Source organism: Trachypithecus francoisi, unplaced genomic scaffold, assembly GCF_009764315.1.
Source record: "Trachypithecus francoisi isolate TF-2019V2 unplaced genomic scaffold, Tfra_2.0 Lachesis_group0, whole genome shotgun sequence".
Taxonomy (NCBI): domain Eukaryota; kingdom Metazoa; phylum Chordata; class Mammalia; order Primates; family Cercopithecidae; genus Trachypithecus; species Trachypithecus francoisi.
In genome coordinates, this window is record NW_022681453.1 from 6,577,499 (window position 1) to 6,591,842 (window position 14,344).

The following is a 14,344-nucleotide window of genomic DNA, read 5'->3' on the forward strand; positions in this document are numbered from 1 at the left end:
GGAATTACTCAGATGGGCTGCTCTCAGACTGTTGAAGACAAAGGAAGTCTCAGGGGCACTCAGAAAAAAAGAAGACATTCTTTTGAATTTCAGGTACGTAAATCCACTTTGCCTCCTGGTAGCCATTTAGATAATTCACAGGTGCCTCCAACGAATTGTATGACCCAGAAATCTTGTAACTACACTCTTCCCATAGCCTGTTTCTCCCCCTTATTTCAGGATACAGCTCTACCATTCATCTAGTTACTCAAGTCAGTAACTGGAACATCATCTTTCACACCTCTCTCCTTTACCCTCCCCACCCAATCCAACACAAAATCCTGTTCATTTTACCTTCAAAAGATGCTTTGCATCCATTTCTCTATGTCTCAACTTTCATCAGCACTTCCCGATCACCTAGTTCTGGCCACCATCACTTCCTGACCGCCTCACTTTCACTCCTGCTTCGCTCCAACCCATGCTATGACACACAGCACAGTATTCTTTACAAAGTATAAATTAGATTTTTAAAATTCCTTCTTCGTGGTTTCTCAAGGCATTAATATATCAAAACTCCTGTATATGACCTTTTACAGGGCCACTACTAGCACATATGACATCTTTGTGTAAACTGACAAAGCACCCCTTCCTTAGATGAAAACAGTCTCATGCCAGGCATAGGACTTGATGAGCAGAGTACAGGCTAGATTCCAGCTCCCTTTGCTGCCTTGGCCTGGTGCAGGCTGCAACTTAAACACTGTATATGGTGGCAGTCCTGGATTCCTCCAGTCTGACTGCCACTACTTTTCTCATTTGATCACAGTGCTTTGACCACACTGGCATAGATAAGTCAAGAATCTATGAAAAGAGAAACCAAATGTAAAACATTTGGAAAAATTGGAAGGTATAATATTAATATAAAAGTCAATAATCAATAACATTCAATTATTATTAATAAATAATAGTCACATAGTTCTTAATAATTGTTAATAGTAATCAATAATAAGTGAATAATATAAGCATTAATTGTTCATAAGATGCCCTGAGACTATTCGTAAAAAAGCAACAAGCTATTTTGAGAAGCTCAAGAAAATGTGTATTGAGGTGCTAAGATATCAAGTATTTTAAAAAATCTTGTGTGGTTAATTAGTAGAGTTCAATAGCTATTTTAGGACAAAACGACATCTTTCCAAATATGGACTGATTGCTCAAATTAAGACAGTGAGAATATATGCAAACTTGGTGGAATAAGACAAAAATTAGATGACAGAAGGACTTTAGAAGAACCTTTAAAAAAAGTTTTCAAAAATTATTATGGAGATGAGGTCACTTAGAAAATCAGCAGGGTTCCTTTGATGAAGTTGAAATGAAGTATTCAGGGAAGAAAAGGTGATGGCTGATGGCTTGAATGAGTTGAATGCTTTGTTTTACCTGAGTTAGAAAGCAAGATCTTCTTGCCCCTGAACTATTCCTTGAACTACTGTAGGTAAAGAGAGAAAACAAGGAAGGAATAAGTATATGGTCAGTGGGAAAGAACAAGCACTGGAGACAAAAGGGAGAAGAATGATTGACTATTGCTAGCTTGATTTTTAATTTGCACAATCTGAGAAGGAGAAGCAAAGTGATGAGCTTCACATGGGATTTCCAACATTTAGGAATGCTGCAATGGGATGCTAAGAGCCATCTGAATGTGTTGAGGAGTTAGCACAGAGAAATGAGATTACTGGTTCCTTCATGATCTGATTAGTTTGAACAAAATGATGAGCCCATAAACACAATGATTTGCTTAAGGGGTGTATTATTTGTCTTTGAGTAGGTGCATTCATGCCAACTTGCCATGTTTTTATTTTTAAATGTTGATATGAGCTGATAATTTAAAGTATTTTAGATGACAGGAGCGATGTTTGAGCAAAAAGAATAAATTTGTTGATGGCGTACATATAAAGCAGGAACCACTTTATACAATAACTAATAGTAATTTTGATAAGGGGAAAATTATGATTTCTAAAAAAGCAGGAGTAATATTAACTGAAGATTCACACAAAGTAAAATCAATTATTACCTTTGTACACATCCTAGGTTTTAATTATTTTTGTTTTTTATTTATCTGTATCCTCTTCTAGCTCAAACTTCATCTCCTCAGTGAAGGCCTCCAGATGACTCCAGAGCATTCAGAGCATTGTTTTTAAATTTCTTTTGTATTTGTTGTTGAAATGCATAATTAGTATTTTATAAAATCTGTGTCTTATACCAATATGCAAAATACTGCCTTTTCACTATTTTCCAAGTGAGATGTTTGTGGTTGACTTTGTTATTATGATTTTCTTGTTGAACATGGAGCCAAACACCATGTTTGACCATTTATTACTCAATGATACTTTTAAAACCAATGGGAATTTTAGTTGCCAAAGTAGGAATCAAATAATTTGCTTATATTTGATATGCATACATAATTTTTAAAGATATATCTCCTAAAATAAATTATTATACTATTTTACAAAAAAATACTGATTGCAAATTATTACAGTACTTCAGATTATTTCTGAAATAGCTACTGAATAAATAATAAAAGCAGATGATTATTCGAAACAGAATTTGCAGTCGAAAAATGAATGCTAAGGAATCAGAATATGTAGGCTGCAGGTCAAATCCTGTCAAGAACTGTGTGAACTTAGGATGGAAGGAGAGAATGTTCACTGAGTAAATGAATACAAGCTAGGGTGGTATGCTATAGGACACTTTCTATATATTAACTCTTTTAATTCTTACACAACTCTGAGAATAACATATAATGAAAGAAGTATTACTCCCACTGTCTAGATTAAGAAATAAGCTAAGAGAAGTGAGTAACTTCACCAAGATCATAGAGCAACTACAAGGTGGAAAGGATATGTATACTTAGGTGTTGCCGGTGAACTCTATAGCTCAATGTGTTTAGTTTTTTTTCATGTAACCTGTCCCCTCCACCCCTACATCTATACAGCATAGTGGGCTCAGGGAATGGACTTGGTATTTATTTAGTTTCAAAATATTTGAGGATTGTCCAGATCTGCTAATGATTTCTAATTTTATTTAATTATGGTCAGAGAAAATACTTGTCGTGAATCCTTTTAAACTTATTGAGACTTATTTATAAGCCAAAATATGTCGATTTTGGTAAAAGGTCATGTGCACTTGAGAAAAATGTGTATTCTGCTGTCAAATTGAGAATTCCATAGATACCATTTAGGTCAAATTTGTTAACAATATGTTCAATGTATCTGTTAATAAATTTATACCATTTTCCATTGTATAAATCCTTACTCTTTGTCTGGCTATTTTTCTATCAATTATTGAGAAAAGGAATTGATATCTTAGGCTCTAATTAGTGAATTTATTTCTCCTTACAGTTCTATCAGTTTTTGCTTCATGTATTTGTAAGCTCTGTTACTAGGTGAATGAACATTTAGGGTTATTATGTCCTCCTTGTGAACTGACCCCTTTGTCATTATTAAATATCTTTCTTTAATCCTAGCAAAATATTAAGTATTCTGATTTCTTTGCTCAGAAATCTACTTTGCCTGATAGTAATATAGCTACTCCAGCTTTCTTTTTTTTTTGAGACGGAGTCTTGCTCTGTCGCCCAGGCTGGAGTGCAGTGGCGTGATCTCTGCTCACTTCACCTCCCAGGTTCACGCCATTCTCCTGCCTCAGCCTCCTGAGTAGCTGGGACTACTGGCGCCCGCCACCACGCCCAGCTAATTTTTTTTTTTTTTTTTTTTTTGTATTTTTGGTAGAGACGGGGTTTCACCATGTTAGCAAGGATGTTCTCGATCTCCTAACCTCGTGATCCGCCCGCCTCGGCCTCCGAAAGTGTTGGGATTACAGGCGTGAGCCACCACGCCTGACCTCCAGCTTTCTTTTGATTTGTGTTTCCATTCTTTACTTTTAATCTATGGTGTCTTTATAGTAAAGTGCATTTCTTGAGAGCTTATTTAGAAGTTCTAGCAGGGGAGGAGCACAGCTACTCGTATACCCTTTACAGAAGAATGGTCCTCCTCTATCAAGAAAGGTCATCCTCTTCCACCAGAACATGTGCAGCTTCAAGAAGGTCACATGTAAAGCAGTAAGGGAGAATGGGGACACCTGCTTAGCCAGCCAGATCAGCCAGATCAACCCTGGCAATCAACAGGGTATGACAGATGTCACAGTCAGATCTTCCTCACATCCTAAAGTACATTTCTTATAGGCAACATATAGTAAGGTGTTGCATTTTTTATCTAAGATAAACATCTCTGCCTTTTTTTTTTTTTTTATACTTTAAGTTCTAGGGTACATGTGTATAACGTGCAGGTTTGTTACATATGTATACTTATGCCATGTTGGTGTGCTGCACCCATCAACTCGTCAGCACCCATCAATTCATCATTTATATCATGTATAACTCCCCAATGCAATCCCTCCCTCCTCCCCCCTCCCCATGATAGGCCCCAGTGTGTGATGTTCCCCTTCCCGAGTCCAAGTGATCTCATTGTTCAGTTCCCACCTATGAGTGAGAACATGCAGTGTTTGGTTTTCTCTTCTTGTGATAGTTTGCTAAGAATGATGGTTTCCAGCTGCATCCATGTCCCTACAAAGGACGCAAAGTCATCCTTTTTGATGGCTGCATAGTATTCCATGGTGTATATGTGCCACATTTTCTTAATCCAGTCTGTCACAGATGGACATTTGGGTTGATTCCAAGTCTTTGCTATTGTGAATAGTGCCGCAATAAACATACGTGTGCATGTGTCTTTGTAGTAGAGTAATTTATAATCCTTTGGGTATATACCCAGTAGTGGGATGGCTGGGTCATATGGTACATCTAGTTCTAGATCCTTGAGGAATTGCCATACTGTTTTCCATAATGGTTGAACTAGTTTACAATCCCACCAACAGTGTAAAAGTGTTCCTATTTCTCCACATCCTCTCCAACACCTGTTGTTTCCTGACTTTTTAATGATTGCCATTCTAACTGGTGTGAGATGGTATCTCATTGTGGTTTTGATTTGCATTTCTCTGATGGCCAGTGATGACGAGCATTTTTTCATGTGTCTGTTGGCTGTATGGATGTCTTCTTTTGAGAAATGTCTGTTCATATCCTTCCCCACTTTTTGATGGGGTTGTTTGTTTTTTTCTTGTATATTTGTTTGAGTTCTTTGTAGATTCTGGATATTAGCCCTTTGTCAGATGAGTAGGTTACAAAAATTTTCTCCCATTCTGTAGGCTGCCTGTTCACTCTGATGGTAGTTTCTTTTGCTGTGCAAAAGCTCTTTAGTTTAATTAGATCCCATTTGTCAATTTTGCTTTTGCTGCCGTTGCTTTTGGTGTTTTAGACATGAAGTCCTTGCCCATGCCTATGTCCTGAATGGTACTACCTAGATTTTCTTCTAGGGTTTTTATGGTATTAGGTCTAACATTTAAATCTCTAATCCATCTTGAATTAATCTTCGTATAAGGAGTAAGGAAAGGATCCAGTTTCAGCTTTCTACTTATGGCTAGCCAATTTTCCCAGCACCATTTATTGAATAGGGAATCCTTTCCCCAATTCTTGTTTCTCTCAGGTTTGTCAAAGATCAGATGGCTATAGATGTGTGGTATTATTTTTGAGGACTCTGTTCTGTTCCATTGGTCTATATCTCTGTTGTGGTACCAGTACCATGCTGTTTTGGTTACTGTAGCCTTGTAGTATAGTTTGAAGTCAGGTAGCATGATGCCTCCAGCTTTGTCCTTTTGACTTAGGATTGTCTTGGCAATGCGGGCTCTTTTTTGGTTCCATATGAACTTTAAAGCAGTTTTTTCCAATTCTGTGAAGAAAGTCATTGGTAGCTTGATGGGGATGGCATTGAATCTATAAATCACCTTGGGCAGTATGGCCATTTTCACGATATTGATTCTTCCTATCCATGAGCATGGTATGTTCTTCCATTTGTTTGTGTCCTCTTTGATTTCACTGAGCAGTGGTTTGTAGTTCTCCTTGAAGAGGTCCTTGACATCCCTTGTAAGCTGGATTCCTAGGTATTTTATTCTCTTTGAAGCAATTGTGAATGGAAGTTCATTCCTGATTTGGCTCTCTGCTTGTCTGTTACTGGTGTATAAGAATGCTTGTGATTTTTGCACATTAATTTTGTATCCTGAGACTTTGCTGAAGTTGCTTATCAGCTTAAGGAGATTTGGGCTGAGACGATGGGGTTTTCTAAATATACAATCATGTCATCTGCAAACAGGGACAATTTGACTTCTTCTTTTCCTAACTGGATCCCCTTGATTTCTTTCTCTTGCCTGATTGCCCTAGCCAGAACTTCCAACACTACGTTGAATAGGAGTGGTGAGAGAGGGCATCCCTGTCTTGTGCCAGTTTTCAAAGGGAATTTTTCCAGTTTTTGCCCATTCAGTATGATACTAGCTGTGGGTTTGTCATAAATAGCTCTTATTATTTTCAGGTATGTTCCATCAATACCGAATTTATTGAGCGTTTTTAGCATAAAGGGCTGTTGAATTTTGTCAAAAGCCTTTTCTGCATCTATTGAGATAATCATGTGGTTCTTGTCTTTGGTTCTATTTAGATGCTGGATTACATTTATTGATTTGCGAATGTTGAACCAGCCTTGCATCCCAGGGATGAAGCCCACTTGATCATGGTGGATAAGCTTTTTGATGTGCTGCTGAATCCGGTTTGCCAGTATTTTATTGAGAATTTTTGCATCAATGTTCATCAGGGATATTGGTCTAAAATTCTCTTTTTTAGTTGTGTCTCTGCCAGGCTTTGGTATCAGGATGATGTTGGCCTCATAAAATGAGTTAGGGAGGATTCCCTCTTTTTCTATTGATTGGAATAGTTTCAGAAGGAATGGTACCAGCTCCTCCTTGTACCTCTGGTAGAATTCAGCTGTGAATCCATCTGGTCCTGGACTTTTTTCGTGGGTAGGCTATTAATTGTTGCCTCCATTTCAGAGCCTGCTATTGGTCTATTCAGGGATTCAACTTCTTCCTGGTTTAGTCTTGGGAGGGTGTAAGTGTCCAGGAAATTATCCATTTCTTCTAGATTTTCTAGTTGATTTGCATAGAGGCATTTATAGTATTCTCTGATGGTTTTTTTTTGTATTCTGTGGGGTCGGTGGTGATATCCCCTTTATCATTTTTTATTGCGTCTATTTGATTCCTCTCTCTTTTCTTCTTTATTAGTCTTGCTAGCAGTCTGTCAATTTTGTTGATCTTTTCAAAACACCAACTCCTGATTCATTGATTTTTTGGAGGGTTTTTGTGTCTCTATCTCCTTCAGTTCTGCTCTGATCTTAGTTATTTCTTGCCTTCTGCTAGCTTTTGAATGTGTTTGCTCTTGCCTCTCTAGTTCTTTTAATTGTGATGTTAGAGTGTCAATTTTAGATCTTTCCAGCTTTCTCTTATGGGCATTTAGTGCTATAAATTTCCCTCTACACACTGCTTTAAATGTGTCCCAGAGATTCTGGTATGTTGTATCTTTGTTCTCATTGGTTTCAAAGAACATCTTTATTTCTGCCTTCATTTCGTTATGTACCCAGTAGTCATTCAGGAGCAGGTTGTTCAGTTTCCATGTAGTTGAGCGGTTTTGATTGAGTTTCTTAGTCCTGAGTTCTAGTTTGATTGCACTGTGGTCTGAGAGACAGTTTGTTATAATTTCTGTTCTTTGACATTTGCTGAGGAGTGCTTTACTTCCAATGATGTGGTCAATTTTGGAATAAGTGCGATGTGGTGCTGAGAAGAATGTATATTCTGTTGATTTGGGGTGGAGAGTTCTATAGATGTCTATTAGATCTGCTTGGTGCAGAGATGAGTTCAATTCCTAGATATCCTTGTTACTTTCTGTCTCGTTGATCTGTCTAATGTTGACAGTGGAGTGTTGAAGTCTCCCATTATTATTGTATGGGAGTCTAAGTCTCTTTGTAGGTCTCTAAGGACTTGCTTTATGAATCTGGGTGCTCCTGTATTGGGTGCATATATATTTAGGAGAGTTAGCTCTCCTGTTGAATTGATCCCTTTACCATTATGTGATGGCCTTCTTTGTCTCTTTTGATCTTTGATGGCTTAAAGTCTGTTTTATCAGACTAGGATTGCAACCCCTGCTTTTTTTTGTTCTCCATTTGCTTGGTAGATCTTCCTCCATCCCTTTATTTTGAGCCTATGTATGTCTCTGCATGTGAGATGGGTCTCCTGAATACAGCAGACTGATGGGTCATGACTCTTTATCCAGTTTGCCAGTTTGTGTCTTTTAATTGGAGCATGTAGTCCATTTACATTTAAGGTTAATATTGTTATGTGTGAATTTGATCCTGTCATTATGATATTAACTGGTTATTTTGCTCGTTAGTTGATGCAATTTCTTCCTAGCCTTGATTGTCTTTACATTTTGGCATGTTTTTGCAATGGCTGGTACCAGTTGTTCCTTTCCATGTTTAGGGCTTCCTTCAGGGTCTCTTGTAAGGCAGGCCTGGTGGTGACAAAATCTCTAAGCATTTGCTTATCTGTAAAGGATTTTATTTCTCCTTCACTGATGAAACTTAGTTTGGCTGGATATGAAATTCTGAGTTGAAAATTCTTTTCTTTAAGAACGTTGAATATTGGCCCCCACTCTCTTCTGGCTTGTAGAGTTTCTGCCGAGAGATCTGCTGTTAGTCTGATAGGCTTCCCTTTGTGGGTAACCCGACCTTTCTCTCTGGCTGCCCTTAAGATTTTTTCCTTCATTTCAACTTTGGTGAATCGGGCAATTATGTGTCTTGGAGTTGCTCTTCTGGAGGAGTATCTTTGTGGCGTTCTCTGTATTTCCTGAATTTGAATGTTGGTCTGCCCTACTAGGTTGGGGAAGTTCTCCTGGATGATATCCTGAAGAGTGTTTTCCAACTTGGTTCCATTTTCCCCCTCCCTTTCAGGCACCCCAATCAGACGTAGATTTGGTCTTTTTACATAATCCCATACTTCTTGCAGGCTTTGTTCATTTCTTTTTCTTCTTTTTTCTTTTGGTTTCTCTTCTCGCTTCATTTCATTCATTTGATCCTCAATCGCTGATACTCTTTCTTCCAGTTGATCCAGTTGGTTACTGAAGCGTGTGGATTTGTCACGTATTTCTCGTGTCATGGTTTTCATCTCTGTCATTTCATTTATGATCTTCTCTGCATTAATTAGTCTAGCTGTCAATTCTTCCACTCTTTTTTCAAGATTTTTAGTTTCTTTGCGCTGGGTACGTAATTCCTCCTTTAGCTCTGAGAAGTTTGATGGACTGAAGCCTTCTTCTCTCATCTCGTCAAAGTCATTCTCTGACCAGCTTTGATCCGTTGCTGGCGATGGGCTGCGCTCCTTTGCAGGGGGAGATGCGCTCTTATTTTTTGAATTTCCAGCTTTTCTGCCCTGCTTCTTCCCCATCTTTGTGGTTTTATCTGTCTCTGGTCTTTGATGATTGTGACGTACTGATGGGGTTTTGGTATAGGTGTCCTTCCTGTTTGATAGTTTTCCATCTGACAGTCAGAAGGCCTGTCTGTTGGTCTGTTGGAGATTGCTTGAGGTCCACTCCAGACCCTGTTTGCCTGGGTATCAGCAGCAGAGGTTGCCGAAGATAGAATATTGCTGAACAGCGAGTGTACCTGTCTGATTCTTCCTTTGGAAGTTTCCTCTCAGGGGTGACTCCACCCTGTGAGGTGTGGGGTGTCAGACTGCCCCTAGTGGGGGATGTCTCTCAGCTAGGCTACTCAGGGGTCAGGGACCCACCTGAGCAGGCAGTCTGTCCATTCTCAGATCTTAACCTCCGCGTTGAGAGATCCACGGCTCTCCCCAAAGCTGTCAGACAGAGTCGTTCGCGTCTGCACCGGCCCCCGCTGCTTCCCCTATTGGACTTCAGCTGTGCGCTGTCCCCAGAGGTGGAGTCTACAGAGACAGGCAGGCTTCCTTGAGCTGCTGTGAGCTCCACCCAGTTGGAGCTTCCCAGCGGCTTTGTTTACCTACTTAAGCCTCAGCAATGGCGGGGCCCCTCCCCGGGCCTCGCTGCTGCCTTGCGGATAGATCGCCGCAGACTGCTGTGTTAGCAGTGAGGGAGGCTCCGTGGGCATGGGACCCTCCGGGCCAGGTGTGGGATATATTCTCCTGGTGTGCCTGTTTCCTTAAAGCGCAGTATTCGGGTGTGAGTTACCCGATTTTCCAGGTGTTGTGTGTCTCAGTTCCCCTGGCTAGGAAAACGGATTTCCTTCCCCCTTGCGCTTCCAGGTGAGGCAATGCCTCGCCCTGCTTCAGCTCTCGCTGGTCAGGCTGCAGCAGCTGACCAGCACCGATTGTCTGGCACTCCCTAGTGAGATGACCCCAGTACCTCAGTTGAGAATGCAGAAATCACCGGTCTTCTGTGTCACTCGCGCTGGGAGTTGGAGACTGGAGCTGTTCCTATTCGGCCATCTTGCTCCGCCCCTCCATCTCTGCCTTTTTAATAGAATATTTAGACCAGGGCTTAGCCAACTATGGCCTACAGACTAAATTCAGCCATGCCCATTCATTTGCATATTGTCTATGGTTTCTTTTATATGTTACAATGGCAGTGTTGAATGGTTGTGACAGAGACTGTATGTCATACAAAACCAAAAATATTAACTAACTGGTCCTTTATAGAAAAAGTTTGCTGATCTCTGGTTTAGATCATTTCCATTTAAAGTGATTATTGATATAATTAGCTTTAAATCTACTATCTTGCTATGTTTTCCATTTGGCCCATCTCATATTTTTTCTCTTTCCCTTATTTTCCTGTCTTCTTTAGGACTGGTATTTAAAATTCAATTTTGTCTCTTTTATTGGATTATTAGCTATAATTTTAGGGTTTGGAGAATATGTCTTTAATTCAATACAGTCTACTTTCTAATGATATTATCACTACACATATTGTATAAGAATCTCACAGTAATAATATATTTCCACTTCTATCCTCTCAGCCATTGTGTTTTATTGTCATATATTTTGCTTCTATGTTATAAATCTCATCAATTATATTTTTAAAAATTTAAATAATGAAAAAAACCCATATCTTTATCCACAGTGTTACCATTTCTGGGTTTCTACGTTCCTCTGTGTAGATCCATATTTCCATCTGGTATAGCTTTCCTTCTGACTAAAAGACTTCTTTGAACATTTTTTATAGTGTGGGTCTATTGGTAATACATTTTTTCAGTGCTTTTTGAAGAGGTCTCCATTTTACTCTCATATTTGAAAGATTTTTTCACTTGGTATGAATTCTAGGTTGACAGCTTTCCTCATTGCTCCCCTAACTTTCTTTTAGTACTTTCAATCCTACTTTTTTTGCTTGCATTGTTTCTGATTAAAAAAAAAAATCTGCTGTCTTCTTTCCTCTCTACATAATGTCTTTAAGAAATCCAGCTGCTTTAAAATATTTCTTTTTATTACTGTTTTGGACAACTGGATTATAATTTCCCTTGGTGCACTTGGTTTCTTGGGCCTGAGGCTTATTGAGCTTCTTAAAACTATGGGTGTTTAGTTTTCATTAAATTTGTAAAACTTTCAGTCATTATTTCTTCCTTTTTTTTTTTTTTTTTGTTCCCTCTTCTGTCTCTTGTCCTTCAGGAATTTCAATTACAGATATATTGGGCCTCTTGAATCTGTCTCATGGCTCACTGATGTTCTTTTTGAGTTGTTTGTTTGTTTTGTTTTGGAGTCTATCTTGTTTTATTTAAAAAGTTTTTCTATTGCTGCATCTTCAAGTTCACTAAACTTTTCTTCTGGAATGTCTACTCTGCCATCAATCCAATCCAGTGTACTTTTAATTTCAGATAATCTAGTTGTCGTCTCTCAAAATTCAGTAACTGGTCTTTTTTATCTTCTATTTCTCTACTTAACATGGTCAATTTTTTCTTTAGCTTTTGGGTATATGGAATACAGTTATCATATTTGTTTTAATGTTTTTTCTGCTAATTCTCACTTCTGCTTCAGTTTTTATTTACTGATATTTCTTTTCATTCTGGGTCAGTTTTTATTTACTGATATTTCTTTTCATTTTGAGCCCTATTTTGTTGTATATTTCCAAGGTTGTAACTTATCTTGTTTGGTGCTAGATATTTTTGTATTCCTATGAATATTCTTGAGCTCTGTCCTAGGATGCAGTTAAGTTTCTTGAGATCAGCTTGATTATTTTAGGTCTGCCTTTTAAAATGTATTAGGCAGAATCAAATCAGCATTTCATCTAGGGCTAATTATTCTCAACTTGTGATGCAAGACCCTTTTGAGCACTCTACCCAGGGCCTTATAAATTACAGGTTTTCCAGTCTGGCTGATAGAAATGCAAATCACTGGCAATGTGTGAGTATTCAATACTCTCTCTGGCTTGGTCTGTCCTTGGCTTTGTGTGCTTTTCCCACACGTACACTTTGATCATGAACATATGCAAGGTGGGACTCTTTGTAGATCTCCGGTGTTCTTCCTTTGTGTAGCTCTCTCCTGTGAACACAATCCGTGAACTTTAGCCACCATGATCTCCCAGGACTCTGCAAGGTTTCCTCCACTCAAAGAATCTGACAAGCTCAAACTAGATTCCCACTCCCTGCACCATGACCTGAAATGTCTTTCAGGACACTAAGTTATGGCAATCACAGGGCTCACCTTGTTTGTCTTCTGTTTTCAAGAATCACTGTCTTTTATTGCCAGATGTCCAGTGTCTTGAAACCATTGTTTTCTACTTTTCCTCACTGTTTTATTTGTTTTAGGTAGGAGGGTAAATTTGGTCCCTGTCACTCCATCTTGGCCAAATGCAGAAATATGGAACTTTGTATTTAGTATTTAGAATCATGTATTTAGAATCAACATGGAAGTTGATTCTCAGCTCATTTCCTGCCTTTATAGCTTTAGTAAATTACTCAACTTCTCTAAGTCTTTTTTGTAACGTGCAAAATGGAAATAATAATGTCATAATAATGAAAATTATATTATTAATAGAGATAATTTTTGTTATCTAGATTAGTGGTTTATGAGATGATCTCTGCTGGCCAATCCTGACCCAAAATTTTCAGATTTTATTAATTCAAGTTCTAAAACTGCATTTTAAAAAATATTAAAATTAAAGCATGTCCTCAATATTCCTTTGATCCATGTTTATTATGCATAAATTAAAATTGATATTTTATAAATAACATCATCTGTGTCACATTTTGTATGTCAGAAATTATCTGTTTTAATTTTAATAATAGCATACTAAAATACATTAGGAATTATTAGGTCATTTGGTTCTTCAATTTTGAAAACTAATTTGAGATTTTTTTTTTGCCTTCCTTCAAAATTGAAAATTGACTATTTCTTGAAGTAAACTTTTCTCACCTGCAGTTTCACTCTCAATCTAGTTGCTTCTGTCAAGAAATAAGCTTTTTGTTTGTTTAACTACTGGTTTCTCAAAAGCTCTATGTACTATTTTAAATGAGGTCATTAGTTATAAATTCTAAATTTAAGCTCTATGTACTATTTTAAATGAGGTAATTAATTCTAAAATGTTCTTAAGTATGATGTCTTGATGATAATCTAAGAAAATATTTGCTTAGAATCTGCTTATTGCACTAAAAAGTGATAGTGATTAAATAATGTGAGTTGATTATGTAAGCAGGGTGGCTATTTTTTTAATTACAAAATTTTAACTAAATAGTAACAACATTGTAAATTTAAAACCAATTTTAAAGGTTCAGCATTCACATTAATTTGTTTCTTCAAGTAGTAATACTTGAAATAAAAATCCATGACAATTAGTAAATATGCAGTTATTTAAAAATGTGCCATCCTTGTTGCATAGCAACTATTGATCTTATTATGTGCTTTTTACATACTCTAAAATAATTAAGCACAGACACAAATTGCTATCTACTTTTTTACATATTAAAACCATTTAATCTATGAAGTTTATTTTAATATGTGTATTATATATTTGTAAAAAGAACATTTCATTCTTCGGCAAAGGCACAGTGACCCAAGAAAGAGATGACAATGTCATATTAATGATTCTCCTTTCTCATGAGAAGACTTTTAGATAACTTTTTATTCATAGTCTCAATAGCTAACATAGCCAAGGCATAATTATTAGTCCTTTGCTTTCCTGGTCTGGATCTTGATTTACTGCTAGCTAAATTATAACATTTATTAACAAGAAGTCATGTCTTTTCAACCAAATGAAATGTCCATTTATACTATAGAAAATTATACATGCCAAAATACCTCTGCAATATAATTAATTCATTAGAAAGATATCATGGTCCTAGCAAGAACTTATAGAATATTATATAGAATTATTTTTACCACCAAATTAACTTAATAGCATAAAGCAAGAACATAAATGCTTTTATATGTCAGA

General features: G+C 37.4%; 1 protein-coding gene across 4 annotated transcripts in view; it reads right to left on the minus strand.

Moving 5' to 3' along the window:
- Window positions 1-14,344, minus strand: part of LEKR1 (leucine, glutamate and lysine rich 1) — a 234,131-nt gene that overhangs the window by 25,894 nt on the left and 193,893 nt on the right. The gene's annotated exons all lie outside the window — the stretch shown is intronic.